This window comes from Pieris napi, chromosome 5, assembly GCF_905475465.1.
Source record: "Pieris napi chromosome 5, ilPieNapi1.2, whole genome shotgun sequence".
Lineage (NCBI taxonomy): Eukaryota > Metazoa > Arthropoda > Insecta > Lepidoptera > Pieridae > Pieris > Pieris napi.
Genome location: NC_062238.1, coordinates 6,959,947 through 6,982,763, shown reverse-complemented (window position 1 = coordinate 6,982,763; position 22,817 = coordinate 6,959,947). Strand labels below are relative to the sequence as shown.

The 22,817-nt window shown below is 32.9% G+C and overlaps 1 protein-coding gene across 3 annotated transcripts in view; it reads left to right on the top strand.

The window, feature by feature from the left end:
- LOC125049552 overlaps positions 1-22,817 on the top strand; it is a 68,937-nt gene that overhangs the window by 20,476 nt on the left and 25,644 nt on the right. For all 3 annotated transcript variants that reach the window (XM_047648919.1, XM_047648917.1, XM_047648918.1), the window contains exon 2: positions 8,719-8,750. The gene's annotated coding sequence lies outside the window, so the exon portion shown is untranslated. The remainder of the gene's footprint in view (positions 1-8,718; positions 8,751-22,817) is intronic.

The following is a 22,817-nucleotide window of genomic DNA, read 5'->3' as shown; positions in this document are numbered from 1 at the left end:
GAAATATTTTTCATAATATTTTTTAATGTCGCCTAAACCCGGTTATAATATAAACTGATACATCTCGACTTGATAAGATTTTGGATATAAGCCCCGTGCATTGGCTACGCAATATTATAATTAATTAATCCTTTATTTTGTCGATTTTGGTGCATAAAGGCTACTTTTACGGCATTAATCTGTATTTATTGTAGTTTTTTAGTCTAAGTTTGGCCATGGGCTGTAAATAAATAAATAAATATTTTTTTTACGTCGGTTTGTGTACACTTCAAAAACTCTAAAAGTTCTGCACCGATCGAGCTGAAATTTTAGCATGATATATAATCCGCATCAAGGCTTGTTTTTATCACTTTTTTGTTTTTATATTTTTTTAGTTTTTTTTCCATAAGTATTGCAAAATTAAACTTATATGCAATGTTTTCATTGTTTTATTTCTCATTCATTCTCATTTCTAACCATTCAATCACAATGTGCCGCAGCGAAGCGTGGTAGGGAACAGCTAGCTAGCTATTATAATAAATGATCAGTATAAATAAAAAAATATATTTAATCTAAATTGACATAAATGTTTCAATTATTTTCTACAACTTGATGAGTTTTACAAATCGATAATCACAAAAAATTCATTAAATTCTATTCAACTTTTTATACATGTTTTAATTTGATATATACTATGTATATAGTTATCGTGTTGTGCTGTTTACAAGAGGCATTTAGGTTACGGCTAGGTGCAGTAAAATCAACACGGAAGGCTCGACTGCAAACACCTCGTAACGAATCGCGCAATTTGTAATGATAACGGTAAATTAATTTATAAGTCTGGGAGAGGAAAGGGTTAAGAGAAGCTTGAGAAATGAGGGTAGGACGTCGGAGGAGTTGTCCAATTAATAATCAAAGTCTTAGAATTGAAAAAGGATTTTCTACGGCGCGTATTTTGTAAAAGTTTATTTATTTCGTATTCCTACAGCTAACATAAATTATATACCTACAACAAAAAGCAATAAGATTAAACATATGGAAAAGATGGAATACATATTATATACAAAAAGAAAAAAATCAATAAAAAATATTAAAAACGTAATACCTAATTCGGCTGTTTAAAAATTATGAAATTAAGTCTTCAAGTTGAAGCCAATCGTATGACATAATAAGATGTTCCACATAAGCATTACCACTCTTCTATGGGGTTAACGGAAGAATGTAGACTTTGATTGTCACCGGAATACCTGTCCACCGTGGAACATATTAAACGATACAAAAAAAAAACACTTTCTTACAACGTTCATTTATTTCAACCAGAGCTTCACTTTAATTTTGCTCTGTCCATACCGATGATTGGATTGTTGTGGATTTTATTGACAGGTTGTTTCTCAAGGATTAATATAGAATTATTGCACAGATGATTGAAATACTCCATAAAACAGTTTCTCGTTTTACACCGCACTTCGTGTTTATTGCCTAAAATAGTTGCTACTAGTCTATTCCAAGCTCTCATTACTTAAGTAAAAGCTATTAGATTTTAATATATTATACTCAACTAACCCGCGAACTTCGTTTCGCCTTAATATGATTCTTTTACTTAGTACTTTTTTAGTACCCACATATGGAACATTTTGCTATGTTACACTTAATGAAACTAAACTCTTAAATTTTTTTCAAATATTTCTTTCAAATAATGACTTTCGTAGTTCAAGAAATAAAAAAATAAAAAAAATACTCAAATTCGTAGTTTGCGCTTAGCAACATATTTTGCGATTTATTTTATATAGATTACATACATAATAACATACATTTATACATTATACATACATACATAATCATATTTTTAAGAGACTTCAGGTGGACGCCTTCTCAATTTAAAGGCATCTTTATCTTTATCTTTTTTTTTGCAAGAATTCGAGAAAATCCTTGAAATATTTTTGATTTGAGTATTTTTCTACATTGTTCTCATGCCTACTGGTTGTAATGCTTTACGTCATATTCAGACCTTTTTTAATGCATGACGAATGACTCGCTAAACGTAAATTGTACGCTACCTCCAACATCTATTGAGCATAACCTATAATTAAAGAAAGGTATAAACAGTCAATATAATAGAGAGACTTTCTCGCCACCGTGCGTAGAAGCGTATTCAAATCTGTCTAATAACACACTGAGGTCTAATTGTCGCAAGCATAATTACGTATTCTGTCTGCCGTGTATATAATAACTCCATTGCATCCGTGCAAGGCGAACGAACTCATTTCATACATCAATACACTTAAATGCAGTTCTTAAGATATTCTTAGATATATAAGATATACTTCTCGGACCACCAGCTCCATATACGACTATATTTATACCGATATTTTATAGCGTGCAGTGGTCAATCTATTTATTTTTATGAGTAGGTTATGAGAGTGAAAGCAAAAGAGTTCACTGGCGTTTTCTGTTTCCCTGTTTGCTGATAACTTGGTGAATTATGTCAATATTTTAAGATTATAAAATTAAAAATATTGAGAGAGAAGAAATCAACCTGAAATACAGAGGACTCTACTGGCTTCTTGGCAGAAATTCCAAACTGTCAGTAGATAATAAGCTACTCATCTACGAAATGCTCTTGAAACCAATTTGGACTTACGGGATTCAACTATGGGGTTCGGCGTGTGACTATAACATAAGTATCATACAGAGGGTTCAAAATTATATCTTGAAACAAATATCCAACTGTCCGTGGTTTATAAAAACATCGGAGATTCATGAGCACCTCAAAATCAGGACTGTCAAAAAGGAGATCAAGACCTGGAGTATGAAATACAGAAAAAGGCTAGAAATGCATCCTAATAAGCTTGCCACTCAACTAACGAAACCGGACCTAATAAATAGGCTTAAAAGGCGTCAAATCCTAAGTCTTGATAGACACGGTTGAAAGAGAGGAGCAGTCTCGATGGAGATTTTGCTTTGAACGCCTAACAGCTCTCAACACATCTGCTCATAGTCTAGCTGACTGATTGCAAGATAATATTATAATAAAAAAAAAATTTAAAATATTGGAGACGGTTATAAAATGTAGAACTGCTTATATTTTCATAAAAAAATAAATGATATTTTAACTAAGGGTTTCTATATATAATTTCAAACCTAATAAAAAATAATTATAGTTTTTATGAGGCAAGACTTCGCGTTATTCTTAGATTTGTTAGCTGTAAGAATTTCAAACAGCTAGTAGTTGTACCTTATGGTAAATTAATTCAGCCAGTTCCATGTAAACAGAAGTGCCCTTCGCCCCTTATAAATATAGTCACGTAGTCACCGCAACTGTCGAGAACGCAGTGTTAAATCCTATACGTGTTAAAAGGAATAAATTACTTCTTAAGTTATTATGCTTTTTCATATGACATCAACTTGTGGATGAATATGTGAAATAGACACTTATATGTTTATTGTGTTTCCATAGCATCTGTTTTTGTACTCCCTAACAAAGCACGTCTACCAGTATGATGTATTTAACCACGAAACCTACGTTCGGTTTTGTTCTTTCAATAGCAGCTTGCTGATAGTTGCTGCTGGAATTACTTATTCAAACTTTTTCAAATTAAAGTTTATTTAATCTTATTGGTAATTGGTACAAAAAAAGTATTCATACCAATTACTAATAATAAATAATTTTAAATATTTAAAACTATTTATTTAATGTCCAAATCAAGGCCGTAAAGCGGGAAGAAGAACTGCCAAGAAACTCTCCATCTGTTTATTTTATAATCTCTAATATTTGGTGCGGTTTAAGATAGGTACCAAAAAAATATGTCCGAACTGGATGGACATTCTGGTAGTGACGGTGCACAGGCAAACGTTTATTCATTTTCGTTTTTCTTACTGATTCCAAAAGTGAGTTCCGTGAATTGAAAGGTGTACTGTTTTAATTGCCAAATGAAATATTTTAATGTTAATACAAAAGACTTTATGGACTACAGAAGCAGACGCAAGCCAAATTGCCAGAAAATTTACGATCTAATCTTAGCGTGTCCTCATAGAGCTATAAAATTACATATTTGTAAAATATTAGCCGACCTTAAAATCCGTTATGCCATAAAAGGGAATTGCAATATTGTGTATATAAATTATGTGTTGACACATTAAACCGGTGTTATATACAAACAATGCTATAGACAAATTAATAAACTACTTATACAATAAATGCCGCAATGCCTTATGAATATTATAGTTTTAACACCCTAAAATTTAGAAATCTTAGGGACACTATGCAAAGTCGATATGCGAACCCAGATCGAGAAGAAGAACAATTAGAAAACATTGAATCTATAAATTAATTTTGTTTGTCTAAATAGCATAGTTTTATATGAAACATAATTATCTCCGCCATGCATTTTTTATATAAATACGTTCCTTCAACTTTCTTTTCACTCCAGGACTTGTATTTTCCCGACATATCACTTAATCACTCATTAAATATTCGATTCCGATAAACTGATGACTTGGAAAACTGTCTTTTCCGGAACGGAAAATCTACTATTTTACTTGTAAATTAATTCATACTTTGTAATCACCTAATTGCTTACATTTTACACATTAGCTTAGTTTTATTGTTTTGATTCTCTCATACTTGAATTAACCACATAGAGATGTAGGTCCCATACTTGTTAAATGAGCCATCCCGGGTAACATTACTCATGACTTATTATGAACTAAACTGGTTCGATTCTGATTATGTTATAGAAATCCATCGTCTTTTTCTGTCAAAAATTCAAAAAGAGAGAAGTAAAACAGTGTAATCCGACTTTAATTTCTATATACGGAAATAATCTGTAGACATATTACTATCGCTTAGATAATATATGCTTAATTAATTAAACCATATCGTACCTTAATAGCAATAACATAGCGTTTGGGCTAATTCATTTCACGTTAAAACCGGCTGATTTAATACATATTTTTTTTACTACATCCACAACCTCCCAATCTCACACTCCCGACTCCGACTCTTCACTTAGAAATATAAAATAAAATCGAAAATATACTGGCTCAATGGAACGCTACCTCCCGGACTAGAAATATAGATATGCCTCTAGGTCCCATATCTCCTTAGAGACTAGTCCTTTGAGTTAGCATAATTAAACTGTTGGAGCAATACAGACGCACAAACGTAGGCTGAAGCTTCATTTAATCGACAGACACTTTGATTTTATTTACTACCGATAGCAGTCGACAGTTTATCTTACTTTGTAGATTAAACTGTATCTATAAAAGCTGGTTATTAGAAATTGTATGCTAGCATTCCAAACACTTAAGGTGTCTACTGTGAAATCCTAAGGAATATCTCTATAATATTATCCTAAATCTATCTGTTTCATCTGTCATTGCTGTAAAATTATAATAATTATATTAATATAATTATCATTTCATTTTCGATAATGTTAATTTACCCAGTGGCGCTATCACCAGGGTTTCAGTAGTATCTGTTTGGTATCCAGGCATGGGCGGATTGTGAATTTGTGGGACTCTGAACTCACAAGTCCCCCATAATAGCAAAGGCCGGCAACCACTAAAAATGTGTGTCCATAGGACACACCCTTTTCCGTATGCTCGTTTGCCCTCTATTCTATTAAAAATCTCTTGCTCTGAAGTGTCCGACATCTCTCGCGACGAGGTTTAATATATATGATAACTAGCCGTTTCGCGCCCGCTTTGCTGGACGAATTAAAATAAATTTTATGTTTCATTATTTTATTTTTTTTCATATTTTTATTATTCTTCTTTTTAACTTCCCGCTAAGAAAATTGAAATATTTCGAAAATCGAGTTTTTAACAGATGTTGACGTTTAGAGGTTCTAGGAAGCCTCCCCGAATGTTTCCGCGGTGAAGTCCGTATGGATAAATTTTCATAAAAGTAAAACAGCAATAAAAAAATGAAGGAACGTTGGATTTTAATAAATATATATATTAAAAAAATAAATAGCCATAAACCATCTAGGAAAAATTTCGCATCGAATGGTGGTTTCATGTCGATACGATCAGTGGTTTAGGCGTGATTGAGCCTCAAACGAAGACCATTTTCATTATATATATATAGATATTACCGTTTCAATAATGTTCAGTGCATGAGGCGTTCAGACATAAGCAAGTAGTGTTAGCAAGTAATGTTACTAAAAGTCGTGGAAACGGTTTATAATTTTGATATCCAAGTTAATACATTCATGATAGTGCAATACCATATACGTAGCCCAGAGACGCGGAAACAATGCGATTAAAACATCGAGGAAATCATTATGGATCATCAAATATAAAAACTAAGAGCAGTAAATTGGTTGAGTTAAGCGAATCTGATTGAGCGGAAGTGATATAGTCACGTTAAGTTGTGGTTCGCTAAATTCGTGCCAAAATTTACTTATAATTACTTTATTACTAATTTTATTGTTAAAGTATTAAACGATAATGTCTGCTATGCATGTGCGAAAGCGGCACTGAAATATTGTTCATGTTATTTTTTGTCGCACGCGTTACACTTTATAGTCTTGGATGAATAAAAGGAAACAGTCTAAGTTGAAGATGCTGGCCAAATTATCAAAATACTTATTTTTTTATGGAACAGGTGCCAAACGGGCAGTAGGATCACCTGATGTTAAGTGATAGCGTCGCCCACGGACACTCTCAATACCAGAGTACGGTCTTTTCTTGAAGAACCTTAAGTCGAATTGGTCCCGAAATAGTTCAGTGGATAGCTGGTTCCACATAGTGGTGGTACGCGGCAAAAATAGACTTAAATAACGCTCAGTTCTGGAACAACGGATGACTAGGAGTTACGGGGTGGATTTCGTATTCTCCGCCTCGACGTCCGATGATGAAACTCAGCTACAGGTATTCGAACAACACTCCCTGCACACTCTCTAAATTCGGTAAAAAATGCAAAGAACCCAAATGTGTACGCAACGCCAAGGTATGAAGCCGCTTTAATAGTGACAGTGGAATTCTATTAAATTTCTTTAAGAACTTTTAGTAAAGGCAATTCAATTAATTATCACCGATAGTAATGTCTACTGTGCTTCAAAAGTATGTGTGTACCCCTTGAACTGTGGTACGTCCATTTCGTATACACTCGTAACTAAACACACAATTGCATGCGGGCTGTAATACACTTGTAAACGTTGACATAATTTTGTAGTTATACTTATAATTCTATATACACACATACACATACAAAAGTCCAGGACAGCTACAACGTGGTCTTGTCGACAGAGTAGGTTATCTGTTTCATGATCATTATTTTAATTAATAGGCAAGTAGGTGTTCATCCACAGAAAATCCGACACAGGATTTTTGGGTCTAAAGAATGCTTCCTTCGATATTTTTCTTCACCGTACGAGCATGTGTCAATTGCACACATAGAAAAGTCTCAGTCAAACCTACGACCTCAGGGATGAGAGTCGCATGCAAGCCACTAGGCCAACACTGTGCTTCCTCATATAATACTATGCCAATTATAAAATCTTTCTCTTAATTATAAAATCTTTTTCACTATAGTAAAAAAACACATAACACAAAACAGTGTAATTACATAGATTTGTATGAATAAGAGTTAATTTAAAGGCAATTCTCGTAACAGCTTCTAACAATCTTAGATGTAATCACCGACTTACATTGTATCGCGTATTAACTTTAATTAAACATTAATTGTACAAATACACGCATTCACTTAAGTGAACATAAACAATGTACGTTACTGTGAAATTAACTTTCACTAGTAAATTATTTGAACCGGACACATCAGTCAAAGTTTAAACGAAATCCGTATTTCCTGTTTAAAGTATGTAATTACATTTAATACAAGTACCGAGCTTACCAATAAAGTTATTTTATTGCTGTCAATAAGTGATTGATTTGATAACGTGATTCGTTATTGGTTATTCTTGTGTGATCCGAGGTAATGAATAGCGCGTATAGAAATCGCAATAGCTAGCAGTGCCCCGGGCGCGTATAGTTTACCTAGTGGAGCACAATTTGCTTGCGTATTACGCACCCTTCATACTATTGTATGAGAATGGTCTATTGAATTGCATATAGTATAAAATCACAAGGATCGCTTTGTTCATAATCTGTTATCACATTGTTTTTGCGGGTCTGTGATATTTTGTTCTGAGTTTAATTATTGTATCAATTAAGTTACTGTAAGAATATAAAATAAGGACATATGTGATGATATTCGTACATATGTTGTATTTTAGTTCAACTCAGGTCACCCTAACATATCCATATGGAAAAAGCTAAGTATAAGAATAATGCAGCGCTCAATGTTTGATAGGTCTGTTTTCATCAGGCTTATTGTGCACCAATGGACTTTAGCATACCCTCGAATGGTGAAGGAAAGCAAAGTGAAGAACCGGGCTTGCGTTAGACCCAAAAAGTCGCAGACGTGTGTCAGACACAGGAGGGTGATCACTTGCTTATTAAATTGACAAACGATCACAAAACAGATTCAGAAATCTAAGGCCCAGACTGTTCTGTCCTGTTATGTTCTGTCTTTATCACTCTTAAGTCCCTTAAAGAATTAATAAAATTGACAGAACATTCTTTAAATAATTTAGGTATAATGAATAAATGGTGCGTCTGTTCTATATTTCATCTTTGTACAATATATTTAAATAATTTAAATGATTATTATTAATTTCAAATCCAATTATGTTTAAAAGACTCGATGATGTTAACAGTTCTTTTATTTTTCAGATCTCAAGACAATCAACTCCAGCGTGAACTGAGTGAGTACTTCACCTACTTATGATTGGTAAATTCAAAATGACTATTTTTGTGAGCACATAGGGCTGCTCCAAGGTAGTAGTTGAGTTAATAAACATCCTAAGTTAGTCAATCGAGTATTAACAAAATATCTTGTTTTTAAAAAATTTATAGTATTTTTGTACCAAAGAAAAAAAGCTGAAGTCAGTTATAATGACAAACAAATAATATCTATTTAAGTTTTAAAATACGTTTATAAATAAGGGTTTATGTCACAACTATGAAGTGAGTAAAACGTAGACGACAGCCCTGCGATTCTGTAACTCACTGTGTTGGCATTCTGAAAAGGTGGGAGCTTGTAGTTTATTGTTTATTAGAAAGCCAAATCATAAAATGACTACTTCACAACTGATTTCAGAGCGACCGCCGATGCGAAAACCGCTGTGTGAGTTCGAAAAGTGAGTTACAGAATCGCAGGGCTGATTTCTAAATAAACTATTGCAAAATAAAAAGGAATCAGAAAAAATAACCGATTTACTGACGGACTGTTTACTAAGTTAGAATGTATCAATTAGGTTTCCAAAATTTGTGGACAGGAAACAGACACACAGAAATTGTAGGACACATGCTTTGAAGCCTAAATATACCACCATAATCAAATATTATTCATGACACTGAGTATCTCCTTCTTTGATGTCAGTTAATAAATCGGTCAAGAACAGTTTCTTGTTCTCTTTAGTCGGTAACTTTGCGACAGCCCTATACAAGAATTATCGTGTCGTGATGCGCTTTACCTATTTGCAATGCAATGTTAAGGTAATAAGCTTTCAATGCTATTCTCCTGTTAGCTTCAGGCATCCAAACGATCAAAAGTCTGATCAGTTCAGTCTTTTTATGTAAATTTTCTCGCAATCACGAATAGATTAACCCAATAATATTACTTAAAGTATTTATTTTTTTATAAGTTCTAAAACAACTTGTATGTAAAAAAAAAATACAAGAAAATATGACATCAGAAATTTTACACACATACTCATCAATTATATTAGAACATAAGCAAGCTATTAAGGGAAAAAATTAGATAAACAACCACAAAAAAAATTATTAGAAAAGTTAAAATAACTAAAACTAAAAAGTATGGAATAATGTATCGAGGTAAAAAAATATATTTTATAAGCTTATAAAATTGAATATAAGAATTAAATAAGTCGATTTTAGTTTTTATTATCTAAGAACATCTAACTTATTTTCATTCGAGCTACAGTTGATTTAAAAGCTTGCCACCTGTTGTACCTAAATGTTTTTTATAAATGGAATATGTCTCACAACGATTTTATACAGGAAATACAAGAGCCACAAGGAAAATAAATCAAGCGCAAGCTTATATTTTAATATCCTTTTACAAGTAACCGGCAACTATAAATTCAAACTAGTTAGAAACATCTACGGTTCTTAAAAACTATTATTTTATTGGTAGTTAGCAGAAGCTTATTTCCATATTTATTATTTATTCCATATCTAATAGTCAAATATGTTTCTTTTCCATTTTACAAATCAGTGGCGCTACAACCTATTCAGATCTTGGCCTCAGATTTCTGAATCTGTTTCATGATTATTTTTAAATCTAATAGGCAAGTAGGTGATCAGTCAAGTGTCTGACACACACCGTCGACTTTTTGGGTCTAAGTCATGTCGGTTTCCTCACGATGTTTTCCTTCACTGTTCGAGCAAATGTTAAATGCGCACATAGAAAGAAACTCCTTTGGTGCACAGCCGGAATCAAACCTACGATCTCAGGTATGAGAGTCGCATGCCGAAGCCACTAGGCCTACACTGCTCAATAATAATAATCAATTGAAAACTATAAACAGAAATTCGTTTACAAGAACGTCAGATGCATTTTTAATTATCATTATTAGTACGTAATACATTTAGATCGTTATAAAACTAACGGTTGAGATGTATAAATTAAATATATACGATGCGCGTTCTTATAATTTTGATCAATGAACTGGAAACAGTTTTTATATAGAAGCAACATGGAAGGCATTACACGGCATTCTAATTTGACTTTTAAATTGATATCTGGCGTTAAAATAGCAGGAATTATAATAGATTACTCTTTCTTAACTGTTAATAATAAGGCCGAAAGGGCTAAAATGGTTTTTATAATTGTGAATTTTCTTTAATATTAAGTCAATGGTGTCTTTTACGTATGTATTAGAACTTTTGTCTTTTAGTCTGAATGTCCAGTTTGTACTAAACAAATATAAATGCAAGCGAAAAAGTCAGCAATTGTACTTATATATTTTTGTTACTTAACGAATTACCAAAAATATTGTGTGTTTTCTATAATGTGTATTTGTGAATTGTCACTAAGGTGCTAATGTCCAATTTAAGAATCCGCGTCTGATTTATACCCGATCATTTTTGCTTACAATTTTTATTCACGTGTATGAAAACATTTACTAATAAAATTAATAATATTATTCATAAAATACTGGATAACGTTTAAAGTGCATATCTCACATTAGATTTTTGATAAGTAATGCCGGCTGATAATTCTCTCCATGTGCAATTAACATTGCGCATGCGCAACTGTGTATGCTCGCAAGGTGAACCAAAACGCCAAGAACCAAAAATCTACGGCTAACATCCGGCATAAAAAAATACTGAAGCTAAAATAAAGGGTTGCGTCACATTTTCAAAACTTGGATAGGGGTTTATTGAAATATCCAAGTAAGAAATATCGCGTTTCTTTAAAAGTCTCCATATTCTCTGTCTATACATGCATACAATGCATGTATCCCATAAATTTCGAGCTACTTTCCTCACACCGAAACTAATTTAATATGTATTTTACTAGAAACTATAGAAAGCTTCCACAACTCCGTTCTTATCATGTTTAAAGCTTAACTGTTTCGTATTGAGAACACTCTTAGATTTCATATAACACTATATTGGTAAACAGTATCATAATAACATAGAGCGAAATGCGCAAAACATAATTCAAGTTTTCAACTTAACAGTTAAATCACTTTCATCTCAATAAAACATTTTTGGAATTGCTTTTCTTTCGTCTTTTTAAGCAACAAATAAAAAAATATTGACAGTCAAATAAACCGTGTCAAAGATTCAGGAACACTAGGATTTTTTTTTCAATATAAAAATATCTTGCAATAAAAATCTGGTCACCCCTCGTTGGGAAGCCATGTAGTAGAACGTCGGGATAGAAGGTAATATTATATAAACACGAACACGTTTTATCTGCATAATTTGCCAATGTTTCGGGTTTTATCTAACTATGACACTAATTATCAGAATGTTGATATTTTCCATCTCACCAAAGAGGATGTGAGGAAATATTTAAACAGGCAGACTTTGACTTTGTTTAGCAGTAACAATTTAGTTTTTTCGTTGAAATATTAAGTATTAATTGTTGTTTGTTTAACGACGACAATTTCGACAACTCATTGGTCTAGTGGTTAGTACCCCTGACTGCGAATGCATGGGTCCCGGGTTCGATCCCCGGCTGAGACGAACATCGATGTGATGAGCATTTGGTGTTGTGCTTAGGTCTTGGGTGTTTAAATATGTATTTATATGTCTATCTATCTATAATATGTATGTGTGCTATATGTCTGCTGGTGAGCTTAGCATGGGACTAGGTCAATTGGTGTGAATTGTCTTAAAAAAAAAATGGTAAATTTCAGTTCTGTTATTTTTGTACTTACTTATGTTTTCTGTCATATATTTTGTTTATCTATGTAATATTTTTTGGCTTTGTATATTGTCTAATTGTTTTCTTTTATAATAGCTGTAACATTACTTATAAATAAACACTTGTAAAATTGCTATAACTGAATGATAACAAATGAACTGCATTCTATGTGGCCGTTTGAATAGTTATTTTGTTTATTCTAAAATGAACAACGTTGTAAAGTTTATAATTAACTTACAAAACGTATTAGCTATTAATACGATGAATACACCGGTACATCAGAAATCAATTTCCTATTTAATAACACATACATATATTGATTTTCATAGATTTACGAGTGTTTGTAAGCATAGAGATGTCGCGCGGAATGCGACGTAAATCACTTAGAAGTCGCCTCAACAATGGAGTCTTACGCCCCTACAATCTGTTACATTGTATTATACTGTTTTCTCATATTAAAGATTTATTATCTTGAAATGTGAATATAGATTTTCACTTTCTAATACAATGCGGTGGTGCTGCTTTGGATTTACAGCATTTATTTCTCTCGCCATCTTTAAATAAATAATGATAAATATGCATGGATAATAGATAGAAAATATCTAGGTTACCTTTAAACTGTGCATGGGTGGTATTAGTGTAATGATTGTTAAGAAATCTTTTGCAATTACTGTCTATGAAAGTTAACAGAATTTAATGTATACAAATCTTGGCTTGGAGCTATTAATATTAGGATTAAGAATATAAAAAAAATGTTTTTGATTGTTAAGGTTAGTTAGTTACATAAACATATTTTTTACGTCTATACATTTTTTTTATATAATAGGGGGACAAACGAGCTTGCGGGACGACCAAAAAGGGCAGTCTACGCAGCCCATAGACACCCATTTTTAGTGGGTGCGTTGCCAGCCTTTGAGGGAGGAGTAGACTCGCTTTTTAAACATTTGGATGTCGTATCTCTGAGGGAAGACCCCCCCGGGAGTCAATTCCACAGTTCGCTAGTATACAAATAAAAAGTAAATACTTCTGTAGCTACAGTAAGCAGGTTTGAAACAAGTATTTGATTTCAATAGGTAATTGTATGTCGCCTTGTTTTATTTTCGCGAAACAATATGCTATATCTAAGTTCTCACATAAAACGGGTAAACTCAAACGCCGTGGGCGACGGGTATTCTAATTACTGTCCAGCAATTATTTTGTAGAACACGCAACCTATTTTAAACTTAAAGCAAAAAAATGTTCCTACATAATGATGGTCACTTTCTTCAATTAAAAAAGTGTACGATATATTGTTGGTGAATGAAAAAGTGTATGAAAAAGTTAACTTAATTGTGACGCCGGTCAGCCTCAGGGGACCGCCCGAGACGATTCTAATGCTTTTCAACGTTTTACACCTTTTTATTGGTCGTTTTCACTTTCGTAATATCTGGTATTGATAGATGAAAGTGATATAGATTGCAAATACGATCTAATTTGTGTACAATTAAAAGAATTGTGTTTCTATAATAAATTACGTTTTTCTATTTTTCACATTAACCAATAAATGTTTCTTATCATAACTGAAGATAGATAATTAACCCTGCAGAGTTTGATGTAAGGGAAACGGACGTCAATAATCTATATACGTATATATAAAAATGAATTGCTGTTCGTTAGTCTCGCTAAAACTCGAGAACGGCTTTACCGATTTGGCTAATTATGATCTTAAAATATTTGTGGAAGATCAGGGAAGGTTTAAACGATGGGAAACGTAAATAATAATTTAAGAAAAATACTAAAAACGACAATTGAATTTCCCAATACAAACTGTTCTTAGATGGGGAATTGGACGTCTTTTTAGAAATTAAAAATTGTTACTTGGTTGTCATTTACATATTTGTATTTGTAGATTCTTTCAAAAATATGTGTTTCATAGTATTAGTATGTAGTCTGCTGGCCTTCATGGGCTGACCTCTTTGGTCTGTTTTAAAAATTTTGACACAAATATAATATGTTGGTGAAACAAAGTTCACGGGGTCATCTAGTTTATAATAAATATACGTTGTTTTATTTGCAAAACACAAACATGCAGTATAAAGAATATTGTTAACCTACAAGAAATTAGAAAATTAAAAAATTTGTATCGTGTCCAAGAGTAGCCTCCCAAAGAACGTCCCATCCTCCAAGGGAAAAAAGACATTCTATCCGGCCGCTTGCCATTGTCTCTATGCGATGCCTGCTGGCTCCAAAATGTATAATGTATAACTAATTTTTATGTGTGTTTTTTATCTATTAGACAAATAGAAAAATCGGATATGTGAAACTCTGGTCCGGTATCCTAAAGGGTTGTAGAGCCACTGGTTAATTCAGTATAATGATAAAGTTACTACATAGTGCTGATGCGATCGCATAATATCAATAACAGAAAGCTGGCCGCTAGCCCCGCCAATAGTCGAGAAAAAAGCAATGTAACAGAGCGATTTTCATGCCATGCCGGGTCTTTAAAACTAAACAAGCAAATTACTTATAAGATAGTAATCGAAGATACGTCTACAACTATTAATGTTACTACGAGTAGCTATCCTTAAGTTTAAAATCTTTTTATCACAACTCGCTTCAAACTAGCCTTTTATTCCTGGGATAAAAATATTCTAAGACTTTTTGCTTTTTGTAACTAGCCGCTGATATGTGTATTTATAAACACTGCATCATGTCTCGGTGGAGTTAGATCGTTTTTTTTTGTTAATTTATGGTACTAGGCACGTAATCCTATTATTTTTACGAGTAAGCTGATGGTGAATTTTATCTATTGAATATAGTTCATTGATCATTGATCATTGAACTATATCACTCATTGATCACATTCATTGATCGAGACCAACGCATCTTGCTTTCTATTGTCTATTTCTTTTAGTGTTTGTAAGTAATTTGATAAAAGAAGAAATCTGGTTTGTTAACACATAACATAGCAATAATGAAGTTATTAAAAAATTTATGAAGTCCTGATAAATGGCATTTAATTATTATAAAATAAAACTATGGGCCACGCGCGATTATCTTAAAATATAAAATAAAAATTTTATAGTAGCGTAAAGCGGGCAACCCTATCGAAGGCCGTGCAAAGGCCGGTTAGTGACCTGGCAACAATATTTATAGTGACACGTCATAAAGGCGTGGCTTGAAGACGGGCATCGGATACGATAATTGAAATATCGTGAGATTTACTTCATATGAACCTTTTTTTAACCTTTTAAAATAATACTTTAGAGTGTTTATTGGACATATTGAAGGGATCATATACTTAATAAGTGAGAATTATCGTTATAATAGCTGACTTTACCCTTAAGTTAAGAATTGCAAATTCATAGTGACTCGCTTCACCTGCTTCTCTGATATAAGAGATTTAATAGTTTTCTGGATTTCGTACTCTTTGGTTTAAATTCTAGAGGAATTTCCAGAATTATTGGTAATATAGATAGAGATTTCTGTTCAGTGTGAAATTAAAAATGTAAATTGTATTGAATCTTCTTTGTGTAGGCCGTCATATGTAATAAAAAAAAATACTTAGCTATTTAAAGAGTACATGTTTTAAATCCAACATTGTTGCGTGTTTTCTTGCGGACATTAGCATTAGTTGCCAGTTGTCAAGCTAATTCTCCATGCTGGTCGCCAGGCGCAGTTAATTGATAGGGCAACCCAACCCACACACAATAGAAAATCTTAAAGGGTAACAACTCGAAAGCTGCCGTTGGATAATTAGTTTTTCCCATAAATTTGTCTTAATTTTCTGAATAAAAATATTGTTTATCACAGAAAACTTTACCTACTTGGATAAGAACTGTAACGTTTATTTAAAATTTATATCAATGAAAACATGTATAATTCCTGTGACAACATTATTTAAGTAAAACAAGAGCCTGTTAAACTATTAACATCACGTAGTCATCACGTTTAAGTTATTTATATTATATTCAGATTGTCTGAAAGCTCTGCCGAGCAAGCTTTTTAGAAAGCAACTTAAAGACCACTCTTTTTCCATCGTAGTCGTGACTAAAAGAGTTTCTAGAGTATTGAAATGTTATTTTATTTAGTAAGTAATTATTAATGAAACTCAATCAAAGGGAATATTACGTGCCTAACTGTAATAATCTGTCGCTGACAAAAGAATTACCTATTGTGCATTGCTTATAATTTTATGACGATAATGAATGCTTGAATGCTGCAGATTGAACGCATTTTGTAAGAATAAAACTTTCAAAATGTCTTCAATCTGTTTATTAATTTAAAAAAACCAAAATCATTTATTCATATAGGTCACCATGTACACTTATGAACGAAAGAACTCTCAAATCAAGGGCGTAGAACGGAAGAGAAGAACTGGCAATAAACTCTCCGTCATTCTTACGCGCGTCTTTATAGACGCTGACTTTGACGTTCGTGTATTTTGGGTATCCACAGTCCACAGTATAAAGAAGTATCCTTCTGGCACAAGCAAAATAATTAATAAAATAAATGCAGAATAAAATAAGTAATAATGTGTGTGAGGATCGTCTTGTATTTCAATATCAAATATGGACTACAATTATTTCGTACTTCCCAAAGCAACAGAGCACATGTATATCCAAAGAGGTTACATACTGCTACTCTAGTTGCACCTTTGTCGTAAGAGTGACATCTATTTCATTCGTTTGGCCCTAGCGAGAAAGAGAAAGCGTGATAACCAAACACTGATAATTACAATACAGGAAACGCATTTTCCAATAACATGCCAACATTTAGTGGTTTGTTTAATGTGATTCCTAATAGATAGCCTTGTATTATTTGATTAATAGTACTAGAAGCTGCGCAGTGCCATTTCACGTAAATCTTCGTCTCAGAAAGGCAATTATAAGATGTTTGATATGAATACATGAATTTTAAGTGTTGCTTGGGTGATTGATAACTTCATATAATTGGTATTAGAATTTTGTTGGGTATGCATAATTTAATATGCATATTATGATAGCGGCGCCTTTTAAACATTTTGTTTTAGGCTTCTTTTTTCGAATAAAACGAATATAAATGCAAATTTATTACTCGAAGTTCATGCTTCACGGCAGTTACTGCGAGACTTCCACACCACGTTGATAAAACACAATACGATATTAGTAATAACATTTTAATATAAATACAATTTTGGTTTGCAATAATATTGATAAGACTTCGTAGGAGGTTGATCCTATTCTATTGTTTTTTACCAAAATTTATCAATAACCATGTAACAATTTTATTCCAGACTTCTTGTTTAATAGACCTGAACTGTCAATATTTAATTTAGCACAAGGGTCTACTTATAATATGGGTAAAAAATTTGTCTTCCCACTTGTTGTTGACAAGTTGTCATGATATCTTTTATTAAATTAACATCCAGTTCTACTAATAAAGTAGGTATAAAACAGCAGAAACCGTTAACAACTACTCTGAATACGACTCTAATGTTAAAATGTATTTTTCAAGTAATTAACATATTTTAATTAAGCTGCTTCTAAAATGAAAAAGTTATTTAGTCGTCAGTGAGACAGAGGATTCACTTCGCCAGACGCAGACTATATCGACAATAACTTAAACAGGCTGCTTAAAATCTTCCCGTTCTCCGCCCAAAATTAAAAAAAAAGCGGTTAAAGGACCTAACACGTACATTCATACACATTACACTCACTCATCCACTCACCCACACACTCGCTCATCCACTCACCCACACACTCACTCATGCATGTTTCGCGTCGCGTATGCTCTTAAAAATTTGGAAAAGAATTCGTTGTAAAGAGTTTAAATTAAAACCGAAATTGTAATTTAAAAATATATAGATATATATAATTTTTTTTATGGAAGAGCTGGGAACCCTGACACGGGTATTATTTTACTTATAAAAGGGTTCCTAAACAAACACATGAGTAATATATTTTTTATTTTTTATTAAAATAATGGACCACTACGTCTATTTAATAGCTTTGAGATACGCTGATTCCTGAACACGAAGCCTGGTGATGGATGGTAGACTGGTGAGTTGAAGAATTAGGTTATCTAATGAGTTAATAGCTTTCGATTTAAATACAAGCTGGTAGGTGTTTTGAGATTAGCTCCTGTCTGGTTTCGCTGGCAACAATTTTATTTGTAAAGAAGTTGTTGAAGAATTATAATTAAAAGCAACCGACCATTTCTTTTGTAATAAACTCAGCGATTTTATCAAAATGCCTATATTTCCAAATCGTTTAGGTCCTCTGGACCTTGAAATAGTTATCTATTGCGATTCTATATACACCGTGTGTTCCTGTATTAAATTCGAATGTTAAACTTTTTATTTTAATTTTTGAGCGAAGGTAACCTTTATATGGACTAAATAACGCAATTGTGAATTATTTAGCATAATAATTACATGATTAGTGAAAGGTTTGCTAATAATTTCCGTAGCGATTTAAAATTCTACCGATAATTCTTTTCTAAATGAACATCTTACCGTTCAAACTATTTTGAGGAAGGATTTTCGTATCACTAGGAATATCAAGATTTTATTAATAGTGTTGAATGTTAGATAATAATAATAACTATTTTATTTCAGATTACATCCATATGTAGTTTTAATTATTAAAACATATGGATGTAATGATACTTCGGTCTTAGTTGTTATGTTAGTATTGGTTAGTAAACAAAATGAAAAAGAAACAAAAGAACTCCTATAGTTGGGCATAGACAGCATACCAACGTTTTAAGATATGCGTGTTATTCGTAATCAACACATTCAGGATACCATAAGTGGTATGCCTAACACGATGGATCAAGGATCCACCAAGCTGCATCAAGATGCATCAAGCCACCCTTTTCCAAATGATGGCATCAAATGTCAGTTCATTCAGATCAATGATGGGTTCCATTAGGAATGCCTTTATAGAACGTGGCGTTAGGTAAAATACAACAAACTATTGGGCTGCTCCAATTGCCCGAATAGCAAGCGGTAGCACGCGATTGTTGTTGGCGTTCTCTAGTTTTGAAGGCCAAGGCTCACTTTGGGTGGCTGCGCCAGCGGAACGATTGTCATTTTATGTACATTAGTACAAAAAAGACAATTGACATAGGTGGAACAATTACAGCGCTAATCCTATAGAAGTGTAAATCTTTTGTTTCAATAATTAGGCAACTTGAAGGTAAAGTCTCGCAACTACACCAGAATATGTAGTGACTCATATCTTAGTTGTTTTATAAATAATTTTTCTTTAGTCAAAAGGTTTTATACCTTATGAGCCGGACAATATTTCGCCTGATATTCCGGGCTCATTGTTGACATCGAACCCTCTATGTTTTTGACATAAGGGAGTCATGCCTAGCGCTAAGTCTTATCCTACCACTCTTTCGTTGAAAGCGACCTTCTCTACATTGTATCACGTTAAACCGGCACTTCGTGCGGCTACTGTAATCCTAACAAGATCATTCAGTCGGAGTTAATGAATTCTTTAATGATTTTGCCCATTCACGAACTTGGCATTAAGGGAGTGTTTCAACTTAATTAACTCAGCGATTTCATCAAAATTCGTATATCCCTGAATCTTTTAGGTTCTTCTGGCGTAGGAATAGTTATGGATGCAATTCTACATACACAGTGTTCCTGTAACAAATTTGAATATTAAACAAACATTTTCTTATTGTGTTTGAGACAAAGTCCTTTATACTCGTATGTACCAAATAACTAAATGTAATGTTATTAATATCATATAACTTTATAGTGATTAGAAGAAAAATAATCAGTTATTATAATTAACGATAACGATACCCAGTACAACACGGTAGGTTAATAAAATGTACAATTGTCATAGTAATTTGACGACTCATTGGTCTAGTGGTTAGTACTCCTGACTGCGAATCCATGGGTCCCGGGTTCGATCCCCGGCTGAGACGAACATAGATGTGATGAGCATTTGGTGTTGTGCTTAGGTCTTGGGTGTTTAAATGTAAATATGTATTTACATCTATCTATCTATAATAATATGTATGTATACGTTGCATAGTACACATAACACAAGCTTTACCAGCTTAGCATGGGACTAGGTCAATTGGTGTGAATTGTCTTTAAAAAAAAAGTCAATATAAACAGAATAGTAATAAAAAACAAAAGACATTGACTAAAAAAAAAACAAAAGTAATCAAGAGCACACTGCTCTCTGGTCAGTGGCTGTATCGAGAGACCCTCATCCCTGAGGTCATTCGATTGACGGCTGTGCACCAACGGAATCTTTCTGTTAGCACTAGTTCCTACGGTGAAGGTAAACATCGTAAGGAAACTGGCATGTCTCAAAGCCAAATATCAACGACATGTGCCAGACACCGATACAGATGCAATCTGAGGTCCTTTTAGTAGCGCCAATGGCTTAGTATTAATATACCTTTTTTTTTTCTCTGCGGTTATTTGCAATCAGCCCCAAGGCTATGAGCAAATTTTTTCTGTGGTGCTGTCATGTGGAGTGACTTCCCATTGGAAGGTCTTCTACTGCCGGTCTTCTAGCTCTAGAATATGGTGACGTTTTAGACTCACATACTGTCTAATGGTGAGTTAGCGAGCAAGTTCATTCGGGTGACAGCTTAACCGCTCTTTGTATTTAGCAGCCAGTCTCCGGATTTCCTCTTTGATAGTTCTCATTTTAAGGTATTAATCTACCTATTTCACTATTAATACTGGTACTTTTATGTTGCATTGAAAAATAATGTGATTATAACCAATTAAGGTTTATAGTGAAGAAATAAGAAAGACGGTTATTAAATACATTACACACTTTCTATGCGATGTATCTTGCAGTCCGTTTCATTTAAAATGAGATTAACTCATGTTAAAATCCATAAAACGCGTACACCAGTTATAATTTTTACGGCAGTCTTCACTTGCAAGGCAATTTAGTGAAGCACTCTCCAACTCTTATTAGAAACTGTAAAATCATCATTAGTTTTATTACTTAATTAACATTTCATTCGTTTTAATATTTTATCTACACACAATATAAGTCTCTCGTGAGTGATCAGTTGTTGTCATGGATGGATTTAGTAAGAGAAATAACGAAAATATGCATTTTGTATTTATTATGGACAACATTCATAAGATTTTTCTATGTATAAAAGATAAAGTCCACAGTAAAATTATTTTTACTCTGTGACACTTGACGTTGACAGTTAATAGTTTTAGTTTTTAATAGTTTCTTATTTCTAACATAATTCATAAGTGTTTGATTCTCCTCGTTTTAACATATGTTTCAAAGCATAAATAAAATACAAAAAGGAACTTGAGACAAAATGATTTTTTGACAGCCGTGATGCACTAATTTGTGTGCGTTGCTTTTTTGTGGGTGAGGGGAAATGGTAGCCCATTAGCTTACACTCACACTTTTTCACGTGGCCATTATCATACAAATTCCTTTTGGCAGTAGTGGGTGGCCTTTTTGTCGAGCCCCAGAAGCAATAAGGGTAGAGTTAAAATATCTTAACAGCAGAAAGTTAATGTCAGACGTAACTCAAATACATATAGAAACTAAAGAGACAGTTTTTTTTTTGAATTACTTCCGATCATAGGTTTTATGTTACTGATTAACCATTTTTAAATACAGTTTAAATATGATTGTGCGAAAAATTATGACCATCTTCCGCATATGGAAATGGAATATGGTTGATGGTATTCTTGACTCTAGAATCTCGAGAGGATTTCATTTATGTATGGAAAAACGTGAGAAACACAAATAAGCATATTGGCAAAAATTATAGAGTAAATTATTTTATTTAGCCATAATTATTGCATATTTTATCATCCCACCCCAGTGCAGGCAAATGCTGTCAATAAGGTTTTTCGTCTTACAAATATTTTAAAGTCCAACGACAACCTGAAAATAAACAAAAAAGCGGTCATCGAAATCATTTTAAATTCTTTTACATTAAACGCCATTTCTTTTAAATGCGAACTAATTCAATAAAATAACGGATTTAATTACTTCCTACCTAGTTAGATTAACTTAAGTTACACGCACGATATTCGTTTAAACTGAATATGTTTTCCTTATATGTCATTGAGTAAAATATATCGCGTAACTGTAAGTCCAGCGAATAAATATTTGATAAAGATCATTCCTATATTTACCGTATTTGACACAAAGGTGAAATTCGAAAGTCCTTAATCGATCCATTTGTCAAGATGAAATTAATCTTAAGTAATGTGCCATTGTTAAGAAAGAAATGATACACCGTTTGCGTGGTAGACTTTAATTTTATGTTATCGGCCCGTCAATTTTATTGTCCCAAATTATAATGTTCCGTATTTAAATTATTTTAAATATTCGAAATTCGATTTTTGTCACGTTGGCGTTTGGCGTTTCTAAATGTG